Genomic DNA, 10,000 nt, shown 5'->3' with positions numbered 1-10,000 from the left:
GCCGGCACCCACGGGTAACCCGGCCCGAGGCCCACACCGGCGCCTGGCGTGCTTTAGGACACCTGAGGGCTCGCGGGGCCGCGCGGCCGTCACACAGCCCGGTTCGGTAAAGAAGCCCGAGGAACCCCAACCGAGCAGGTAGCGGGATGGGGGGGGGTGCGGGGTGACACGGGGAGGCACGCGCCCCGCCGCTTCCACCACCGCCGTCTCTTTGCTCGTCACGGTCCGCGCCGCTCGGAGGGAAGGGGACAACACCTCGCACGAGACGGGAAGCGACATTGGAAAGGAGACCGCCCGGCCCGAACACCGGAGCCCCGCCGTGGCTCCCTATGACGGGGAGTACGGAAGACCCGGCCCGCCGGGGGCCCTCTCCGACGCCACCCGAAAAGCCTCATCGATCAGGAAAGGGAAGGGGAACGGAGGAGAAGCGGAGGCCCCACGGCCACGGTTCCTGGGACAGCGACGGCCGCACGCGCCGGCCCCCGAACCCCGAACCTCGGGCAGGGCTGGGCAGCACAGGCGCGGGGCCCTGCGTGCGAGCGAGCGAGCGGGCAGCGTCGACAGCAGAAGCCCAACGCGGCTTGGCCACCGGCAGAGCCGGACTGCCGTAGAGGCTTCTCTGCAACGTGCCCGCGGATGGCTGCTGTTAACGGGCGTGGGGAGGGGGGGGGAGCCACGGCAGGCTCCACTCCCAAACCCCGGCCCTACAAGCGTTCGAGTGCCGGAGACCGCCGCCCGTCTCGGCCCGGCCCTGGAGAAACCCCTCTTGGAGCCCTCGCTCCAGTCGGCAACGGCCACCGGAGCCTGCGGGCAAGCAGCGGCTTCGCGCGGCTTCTGGCAGTCGGAAGCGCCGTGCGCGATAGGTAGGAGGCAGAACGGCCACGGCCAGGGTCGCCGGGCAACGCCCGAGTCTGCCGGCTGAGCCGCGGGTGACAAGCGTTCGAGTGCCGGCGACCGCCGCCGGTCTCGGCCCGGCCCTGGAGAAACCCCTCTTGGAGCCCTCGCTCCAGTCGGCAACGGCCACCGGAGCCTGCGGGCAAGCAGCGGCTTCGCGCGGCTTCTGGCAGTCGGAAGCGCCGTGCGCGATAGGTAGGAGGCAGAACGGCCACGGCCAGGGCCGCCGGGCAACGCCCGAGTCTGCCGGCTGAGCCGCGGGTGACAAGCGTTCGAGTGCCGGCGACCGCCGCCGGTCTCGGCCCGGCCCTGGAGAAACCCCTCTTGGAGCCCTCGCTCCAGTCGGCAACGGCCACCGGAGCCTGCGGGCAAGCAGCGGCTTCGCGCGGCTTCTGGCAGTCGGAAGCGCCGTGCGCGATAGGTAGGAGGCAGAACGGCCACGGCCAGGGCCGCCGGGCAACGCCCGAGTCTGCCGGCTGAGCCGCGGGTGACAAGCGTTCGAGTGCCGGCGACCGCCGCCGGTCTCGGCCCGGCCCTGGAGAAACCCCTCTTGGAGCCCTCGCTCCAGTCGGCAACGGCCACCGGAGCCTGCGGGCAAGCAGCGGCTTCGCGCGGCTTCTGGCAGTCGGAAGCGCCGTGCGCGATAGGTAGGAGGCAGAACGGCCACGGCCAGGGCCGCCGGGCAACGCCCGAGTCTGCCCGCTGAGCCGCGGCTGACAAGCGTTCGAGTGCCGGCGACCGCCGCCGGTCTCGGCCCGGCCCTGGAGAAACCCCTCTTGGAGCCCTCGCTCCAGTCGGCAACGGCCACCGGAGCCTGCGGGCAAGCAGCGGCTTCGCGCGGCTTCTGGCAGTCGGAAGCGCCGTGCGCGATAGGTAGGAGGCAGAACGGCCACGGCCAGGGCCGCCGGGCAACGCCCGAGTCTGCCGGCTGAGCCGCGGGTGACAAGCGTTCGAGTGCCGGCGACCGCCGCCCGTCTCGGCCCGGCCCTGGAGAAACCCCTCTTGGAGCCCTCGCTCCAGTCGGCAACGGCCACCGGAGCCTGCGGGCAAGCAGCGGCTTCGCGCGGCTTCTGGCAGTCGGAAGCGCCGTGCGCGATAGGTAGGAGGCAGAACGGCCACGGCCACAGCCGCCGTGCAACGCCCGAGTCTGCCGGCTGAACCGCGAGTAGCTGCAGCGGTTCGATGGCGCTGGTCCGCGAGCGCCAGCCCTCTGCCCTAGTATACGGACAGCGAGGTCCCCGGCCCCGGCGGGCTCGAAGAGAACCGTCTTCCCCCAGCGGGGAGGCGCGCGAGCGCCGCCGACTCTTACCATGACGTAACTGGAGGCAGCGCAAAGCAGCGACCCCTTCGGCAGCTCCGAAGAAGAACCGGGCAAGACGTCTACCTGCCAGAACCGCGGTGGAGCCAAAGTCCCGCCGGAGCGAGGTAGACGAGGCATCCCTTTCCGCCGGCAGCTCCGGCGGCCACATCGGGCACACCGGACCCGGCGGACGGTAAAACGGGTAGACCTGGCCTCCCTGCCGGCAGAACGGGTAGACGAGGCCTCCCTGCCTGGAACCGGGTAGACCTGGCATCCCTGCCGGAAGCGGGTAGACCTGGCATCCCTGCCGGTAAAACGGGTAGACCTGGCCTCCCTGCCGGCAGAACGGGTAGACGAGGCCTCCCTGCCTGGAACCGGGTAGACCTGGCATCCCTGCCGGAAGCGGGTAGACCTGGCATCCCTGCCGGTAAAACGGGTAGACCTGGCCTCCCTGCCGGCAGAACGGGTAGACGAGGCCTCCCTGCCTGGAACCGGGTAGACCTGGCATCCCTGCCGGAAGCGGGTAGACCTGGCATCCCTGCCGGCAAAACGGGTAGACCTGGTCTCCCTGCCGCCAAAACGGGTAGACCTGGCCTCCCTGCAGGTAAAACGGGTAGACCTGGCCTCCCTGCCGGCAGAACGGGTAGACCTGGCCTCCCTGCCGCCAGAACGGGTAGACCTGGCATCCCTGCCGGCAAAACGGGTAGACCTGGTCTCCCTGCCGGTAAAACGGGTAGACCTGTTCTCCCTGCCGGCAAAACGGGTAGACCTGGCCTCCCTGCCGGCAGAACGGGTAGACCTGGCCTCCCTGCCGCCAGAACGGGTAGACCTGGCATCCCTGCCGGCAAAACGGGTAGACCTGGTCTCCCTGCCGGTAAAACGGGTAGACCTGGTCTCCCTGCAGGTAAAACGGGTAGACCTGTTATCCCTGCCGGCAAAACGGGTAGACCTGGCATCCCTGCCGGTAAAACGGGTAGACCTGGTCTCCCTGCCGGCAAAAAGGGTAGACCTGTTCTCCCTGCCGCCAGAACGGGTAGACCTGGCCTCCCTGCCGGTAAAATGGGTAGACCTGGTCTCCGTCCAGGTAAAACGGGTAGACCTGGTATCCCTGCCGGCAGAACGGGTAGACCTGGTCTCCCTGCCGCCAGAACGGGTAGACCTGGCATCCCTGCCGGCAAAACGGGTAGACCTGGTCTCCCTGCCGGTAAAACGGGTAGACATGGCCTCCCTGCAGGTAAAACGGGTAGACCTGTTCTCCCTGCCGGCAAAACGGGTAGACCTGGCATCCCTGCCGGCAAAACGGGTAGACCTGGTCTCCCTGCCGGTAAATGGGTAGACCTGGTCTCCCTGCCGCTAGAACGGGTAGACCTGGCCTCCCTGCCGGCAACATGGGTAGACCTGGCCTCCCTGCCGGTAAAACGGGTAGACCTGGCATCCCTGCAGGTAAAACGGGTAGACCTGGCATCCCTGCCGGCAAAACGGGTAGACCTGTTCTCCCTGCAGGTAAAACGGGTAGACCTGTTCTCCCTGCCGCCAGAACGGGTAGACCTGGCATCCCTGCCGGCAAAACGGGTAGACCTGGCATCCCTGCCGGTAAATGGGTAGACCTGGCATCCCTGCCGGAAAAACGGGTAGACCTGGCATCCCTGCCGGCAATACGGGTAGACCTGGTCTCCCTGCCGCTAGAACGGGTAGACCTGGCATCCCTGCCGGTAAAACAGGTAGACCTGGCCTCCCTGCCGCCAGAACGGGTAGACCTGGCATCCCTGCCGGTAAAACGGGTAGACCTGGCCTCCCTGCCGGCAGAACGGGTAGACCTGGTCTCCCTGCAGGTAAAACGGGTAGACCTGGCCTCCCTGCCGGCAGAACGGGTAGACCTGGCCTCCCTGCCGGCAGAAGGGGTAGACCTGTCCTCCCTGCGGACAGAGCGGGTCGCCCGTGCTGGAGGCCCGTATGCAGGGGTGCCTGCACGGGGTGGGAAGGGGCGGCGGCGGGCTGCCTGTGCTCTCTCAGCCGGGGCGGCGGTGGGGGGGCTTGCGGGGGGTGGCTTGGGGCGGCAGGCCGGTCCTGCCGGAGGCCCGTATGCAGGGGTGCCTGCACAGGGTGGGTGGGCCGGCGGCGGGCTGCCTGTGCTCTCTCAGCCGGGGCGGCGGTGGGGGGGCTTGCGGGGGGTGGCTGGGGTCGGCAGGCCGGCCCTGCCGGAGGCCCGTATGCAGGGGTGCCTGCACGGGGTGGGAAGGGGCGGCGGCGGGCTGCCTGTGCTCTCTCAGCCGGGGCGGCGGTGGGGGGGCCTGTGGCGGGTGGCTGGGGGCGGCAGGCCGGCCCTGCCGGAGGCCCGTATGCAGGGGTGCCTGCACGGGGTGGGAAGGGCCGGCGGCGGGCTGCCTGTGCTGTTTCAGTCGGGGCGGCGGTGGGGGGGCTTGCGGGGGGTGGCTGGGGTCGGCAGGCCCGCCCTGCCGGAGGCCCGTATGCAGGGGTGCCTGCACGGGGTGGGTGGGCCTGCGGCGGGCTGCCTGTGCTCTCTGAGCCGGGGCGGCGGTGGGGGGGGCTTGCGGGGGGTGGCTGGGGGCGGCAGGCCGGCCCTGCCGGAGGCCCGTATGCAGGGGTGCCTGCACGGGGTGGGAAGGGGCGGCGGCGGGGTGCCTGTGCTCTCTGAGCCGGGGCGGCGGTGGGGGGGCTTGCGGGGGGTGGCTGGGGGCGGCAGGCCGGCCCTGCCGGAGGCCCGTATGCAGGGGTGCCTGCACGGGGTGGGAAGGGCCGGCGGCGGGCTGCCTGTGCTCTCTCAGCCGGGGCGGCGGTGGGGGGGCCTGTGGCGGGTGGCTGGGGGCGGCAGGCCGGCCCTGCCGGAGGCCCGTATGCAGGGGTGCCTGCACGGGGTGGGAAGGGCCGGCGGCGGGCTGCCTGTGCTCTCTCAGCCGGGGCGGCGGTGGGGGGGGTTGCGGGGGGTGGCTGGGGTCGGCAGGCCGGCCCTGCCGGAGGCCCGTATGCAGGGGTGCCTGCACGGGGTGGGAAGGGCCGGCGGCGGGCTGCCTGTGCTCTCTCAGCCGGGGCGGCGGTGGGGGGGGTTGCGGGGGGTGGCTGGGGTCGGCAGGCCGGCCCTGCCGGAGGCCCGTATGCAGGGGTGCCTGCACGGGGTGGGTGGGCCTGCGGCGGGCTGCCTGTGCTCTCTGAGCCGGGGCGGCGGTGGGGGGGGCTTGCGGGGGGTGGCTGGGGGCGGCAGGCCGGCCCTGCCGGAGGCCCGTATGCAGGGGTGCCTGCACGGGGTGGGAAGGGGCGGCGGCGGGTTGCCTGTGCTCTCTCAGCCGGGGCGGCGGTGGGGGGGCTTGCGGGGGGTGGCTGGGGGCGGCAGGCCGGCCCTGCCGGAGGCCCGTATGCAGGGGTGCCTGCACGGGGTGGGAAGGGCCGGCGGCGGGCTGCCTGTGCTGTCTCAGTCGGGGCGGCGGTGGGGGGGGTTGCGGGGGGTGGCTGGGGTCGGCAGGCCGGCCCTGCCGGAGGCCCGTATGCAGGGGTGCCTGCACGGGGTGGGTGGGCCTGCGGCGGGCTGCCTGTGCTCTCTGAGCCGGGGCGGCGGTGGGGGGGGCTTGCGGGGGGTGGCTGGGGTCGGCAGGCCGGCCCTGCCGGAGGCCCGTATGCAGGGGTGCCTGCACGGGGTGGGAAGGGCCGGCGGCGGGCTGCCTGTGCTGTCTCAGTCGGGGCGGCGGTGGGGGGGGTTGCGGGGGGTGGCTGGGGTCGGCAGGCCGGCCCTGCCGGAGGCCCGTATGCAGGGGTGCCTGCACGGGGTGGGTGGGCCTGCGGCGGGCTGCCTGTGCTCTCTGAGCCGGGGCGGCGGTGGGGGGGGCTTGCGGGGGGTGGCTGGGGGCGGCAGGCCGGCCCTGCCGGAGGCCCGTATGCAGGGGTGCCTGCACGGGGTGGGAAGGGCCGGCGGCGGGCTGCCTGTGCTGTCTCAGTCGGGGCGGCGGTGGGGGGGCTTGCGGGGGGTGGCTGGGGTCGGCAGGCCGGCCCTGCCGGAGGCCCGTATGCAGGGGTGCCTGCACGGGGTGGGTGGGCCGGCGGCGGGCTGCCTGTGCTCTCTGAGCCGGGGCGGCGGTGGGGGGGGCTTGCGGGGGGTGGCTGGGGGCGGCAGGCCGGCCCTGCCGGAGGCCCGTATGCAGGGGTGCCTGCACGGGGTGGGAAGGGCCGGCGGCGGGCTGCCTGTGCTCTCTCAGCCGGGGCGGCGGTGGGGGGGCCTGTGGCGGGTGGCTGGGGGCGGCAGGCCGGCCCTGCCGGAGGCCCGTATGCAGGGGTGCCTGCACGGGGTGGGAAGGGCCGGCGGCGGGCTGCCTGTGCTCTCTCAGCCGGGGCGGCGGTGGGGGGGGTTGCGGGGGGTGGCTGGGGTCGGCAGGCCGGCCCTGCCGGAGGCCCGTATGCAGGGGTGCCTGCACGGGGTGGGAAGGGCCGGCGGCGGGCTGCCTGTGCTCTCTCAGCCGGGGCGGCGGTGGGGGGGCTTGCGGGGGGTGGCTGGGGTCGGCAGGCCGGCCCTGCCGGAGGCCCGTATGCAGGGGTGCCTGCACGGGGTGGGTGGGCCTGCGGCGGGCTGCCTGTGCTCTCTGAGCCGGGGCGGCGGTGGGGGGGGCTTGCGGGGGGTGGCTGGGGGCGGCAGGCCGGCCCTGCCGGAGGCCCGTATGCAGGGGTGCCTGCACGGGGTGGGAAGGGGCGGCGGCGGGGTGCCTGTGCTCTCTCAGCCGGGGCGGCGGTGGGGGGGCTTGCGGGGGGTGGCTTGGGGCGGCAGGCCGGTCCTGCCGGAGGCCCGTATGCAGGGGTGCCTGCACAGGGTGGGTGGGCCGGCGGCGGGCTGCCTGTGCTCTCTCAGCCGGGGCGGCGGTGGGGGGGCTTGCGGGGGGTGGCTGGGGGCGGCAGGCCGGCCCTGCCGGAGGCCCGTATGCAGGGGTGCCTGCACGGGGTGGGAAGGGGCGGCGGCGGGTTGCCTGTGCTCTCTCAGCCGGGGCGGCGGTGGGGGGGCTTGCGGGGGGTGGCTGGGGGCGGCAGGCCGGTCCTGCCGGAGGCCCGTATGCAGGGGTGCCTGCACAGGGTGGGTGGGCCGGCGGCGGGCTGCCTGTGCTCTCTGAGCCGGGGCGGCGGTGGGGGGGCTTGCGGGGGGTGGCTGGGGGCGGCAGGCCGGCCCTGCCGGAGGCCCGTATGCAGGGGTGCCTGCACGGGGTGGGAAGGGGCGGCGGCGGGGTTCCTGTGCTCTCTGAGCCGGGGCGGCGGTGGGGGGGCTTGCGGGGGGTGGCTGGGGGCGGCAGGCCGGCCCTGCCGGAGGCCCGTATGCAGGGGTGCCTGCACGGGGTGGGAAGGGGCGGCGGCGGGGTTCCTGTGCTCTCTGAGCCGGGGCGGCGGTGGGGGGGCTTGCGGGGGGTGGCTGGGGGCGGCAGGCCGGCTCTGCCGGAGGCCCGTATGCAGGGGTGCCTGCACGGGGTGGGAAGGGCCGGCGGCGGGCTGCCTGTGCTCTCTCAGCCGGGGCGGCGGTGGGGGGGCTTGCGGGGGGTGGCTGGGGTCGGCAGGCCGGTCCTGCCAGAGGCCCGTATGCAGGGGTGCCTGCACGGGGTGGGAAGGGCCGGCGGCGGGCTGCCTGTGCTGTCTCAGTCGGGGCGGCGGTGGGGGGGCTTGCGGGGGGTGGCTGGGGTCGGCAGGCCGGCCCTGCCGGAGGCCCGTATGCAGGGGTGCCTGCACGGGGTGGGTGGGCCTGCGGCGGGCTGCCTGTGCTCTCTGAGTCGGGGCGGCGGTGGGGGGGGCTTGCGGGGGGTGGCTGGGGGCGGCAGGCCGGCCGTGCCGGAGGCCCGTATGCAGGGGTGCCTGCACGGGGTGGGAAGGGCCGGCGGCGGGCTGCCTGTGCTCTCTCAGCCGGGGCGGCGGTGGGGGGGGTTGCGGGGGGTGGCTGGGGTCGGCAGGCCGGCCCTGCCGGAGGCCCGTATGCAGGGGTGCCTGCACGGGGTGGGAAGGGCCGGCGGCGGGCTGCCTGTGCTCTCTCAGTCGGGGCGGCGGTGGGGGGGCTTGCGGGGGGTGGCTGGGGTCGGCAGGCCGGCCCTGCCGGAGGCCCGTATGCAGGGGTGCCTGCACGGGGTGGGTGGGCCGGCGGCGGGCTGCCTGTGCTCTCTGAGCCGGGGCGGCGGTGGGGGGGGCTTGCGGGGGGTGGCTGGGGGCGGCAGGCCGGCCCTGCCGGAGGCCCGTATGCAGGGGTGCCTGCACGGGGTGGGAAGGGCCGGCGGCGGGGTGCCTGTGCTCTCTCAGCCGGGGCGGCGGTGGGGGGGCTTGCGGGGGGTGGCTGGGGGCGGCAGGCCGGTCCTGCCGGAGGCCCGTATGCAGGGGTGCCTGCACGGGGTGGGTGGGCCGGCGGCGGGCTGCCTGTGCTCTCTGAGCCGGGGCGGCGGTGGGGGGGCTTGCGGGGGGTGGCTGGGGGCGGCAGGCCGGCCCTGCCGGAGGCCCGTATGCAGGGGTGCCTGCACGGGGTGGGAAGGGGCGGCGGCGGGGTGCCTGTGCTCTCTCAGCCGGGGCGGCGGTGGGGGGGCTTGCGGGGGGGTGGCTGGGGGCGGCAGGCCGGTCCTGCCGGAGGCCCGTATGCAGGGGTGCCTGCACGGGGGTGGGTTGGGGGGGGCGGCGGGAATTTTTTGGTTTTTGTTGCTTTTTTATTTCTTTTTCCGCTTTTGAAACAGAGACGCCGCCCCGTCCTCGGGCGTTTCAGCCGAGCTGATGGAAAGCGGCGCCCCTTCCCGTCGCTTGCGGGGGGGGGTGGTGCAGGAGGGGGGAGGCGGCGCGCGCCTGAAATTCCCCTCGCCACCCCCCGTTTCCGAGACTTCGCCGTATCTAGTGGAAGGCGCTAAGCTTGGCCGGACTGTCTCGCTGAAGGCTTTCTTACTCTGCATCGGTTCTGACGGTGGGCGAGAAAAAAAAACAAAACCAAAGCAGAGCAGGGAAACAGTTACAAAAATTTCTTGAGAGCCAGCACCGGCCCGCCCATCGGCAGACGGAGCGGCGCCCGGGGTCAACGAGTGCCACCCTGCTGCTTAGCAACCGGAACCCGAGCCGGCCCGCCCCGCCCACCCGCCGGCAAGGGGCGGGCGCTTCCCCGCGGCAGAAGGGGGAGACAGAGACTGAGAGACGGGGTCGAGGAGCAGGCGGGGAGCCTTGCGCTGAGGTAGGCTGGGGACGGGGCCTCTTTTCCGAGAAGATTGAGGTTTGAGTCGGGGGGGGGGGGGGGGGGGGGGGCGGCGGCAGGGGCTGCTTGTGCGCTCTCGGCCGGGGCGGCGGTGGGGGGGTGGCGGGGTGGGGGGGGGGCAGCGGAGCGGCCGTGCCGGAGGCCCGTATGCAGGGGTGCCCGCACCGGGGGGGGGGTGGGGGGGGGCGGCGGCAGGGGCTGCTTGTGCGCTCTCGGCCGGGGCGGCGGTGGGGGGGGGCTTGCGGGTGGGGGTGCGGCGGCCGGGCTGCCGTGCCGGAGGCCCGTTTGCAGGGGTGCCTGCACGGGGGGAGGTGGGGGGGGGGGGGGGGCGGGGCGGCGGGAATTTTTTGGTTTTTGTTGCTTTTTTATTTTTTTTCCGCTTTTGAAACACAGACGCCGCCCCGCCTTCGGGCGTTTCAGCCGAGCTGATAGAAAGCTGCGCCCCTTCCCGTTGCTTGCGGGGGGGGTTGGTGCCGCGGAAGGGGGTGGCGGGGGGGGCGGGAACGGGACGGGGACGGGGACGGGGACGGGGACGGGGACGGGGACGGGGACGGGGACGGGTCTGGCCGACGGGTCTGGACGACAGCGCCCCCCCCACCCCGCGTCCCGGCCGG

Source organism: Opisthocomus hoazin, unplaced genomic scaffold (assembly GCF_030867145.1).
Source record: "Opisthocomus hoazin isolate bOpiHoa1 unplaced genomic scaffold, bOpiHoa1.hap1 HAP1_SCAFFOLD_105, whole genome shotgun sequence".
NCBI classification, from domain to species: domain Eukaryota; kingdom Metazoa; phylum Chordata; class Aves; order Opisthocomiformes; family Opisthocomidae; genus Opisthocomus; species Opisthocomus hoazin.
Note: the sequence above shows the minus strand (reverse complement) of the source record.